General features: G+C 39.6%; 1 pseudogene; it reads left to right on the top strand.

Moving 5' to 3' along the window:
- LOC149037666 (uncharacterized) overlaps positions 1–591 on the top strand; it is a 1,165-nt pseudogene extending 574 nt beyond the window's left edge.
- Positions 592–820: the final 229 nt, after the last annotated feature.

Raw genomic sequence — 820 nt, 5'->3', positions numbered from 1 at the left:
CTGAAAATGAACCGTCTGAACCTAATATCCGCCAAAGTGAAAATTTCTCAATACCCGCATTGCACACTGTCCTTATGGGCTGGGCCCTACACAGGCCACGAGCAGGATCTATTAGATTAACTGACAAAGTTAAGAAATATCTAACTGCAAAGTTTGACCTAGGGGAACAATCAGGGCTAAAAGCTGACCCTCAGCAAGTCTCAAATGATATGCGCAAGACAAGAGATGAGCAGAATAGAAGGTTGTTTGAACGAGACGAGTGGTTGACTAAGAACCAAGTATAGGGTTTATTTTTCGCCTCGCAGCAAGCAGAAGAAGGCAACAAGCACACTCAGAAATCGAGCACAATCCAAAGGAACTATTTCTAGAGGAAAAAGAAGTTGAAAGACAACAGCTAATGGCGCACATTTCTAACGAACTAAGGCCGCAACACCCTCTGTCTTACGACGCCTTTAACTTGTGCGAGTGTTCAGGGCAGATAAGCTGAGTCCTCTTAATGTTTCACTACTTAAAGAAATCTTGCGCTTTTTTGAAGTACCATTTAAATCAAGAGACAGAAAAAAAGACCTGATTGAACAACAGGGTGTCTAAAATAGCAGAGCCTACTTTAATTGCAGTCCTAATTAAAGGGTGATCCTTGTTTTTCTAGTTTTCCATCCTTTAAAACTCACATATTTTGTAACCGATTCCTTATGTCAATGTTTAGTTTGGTTATGAGTATCAGTAAGAAACACCACTCATCAATGATAGCTTGAGCAAGAGCATTTATTGCAATCTAAATAATAATATTGCATGTTACAATGTGGTAACTTACACAGCA

Source organism: Pocillopora damicornis, chromosome 11 (assembly GCF_964200805.1).
Source record: "Pocillopora damicornis chromosome 11, jaPocDami1.2, whole genome shotgun sequence".
NCBI lineage: Eukaryota > Metazoa > Cnidaria > Anthozoa > Scleractinia > Pocilloporidae > Pocillopora > Pocillopora damicornis.
The sequence above is the reverse complement of the archived record's forward strand: the minus strand, read 5'-3'. Positions and strand labels throughout refer to the sequence as shown.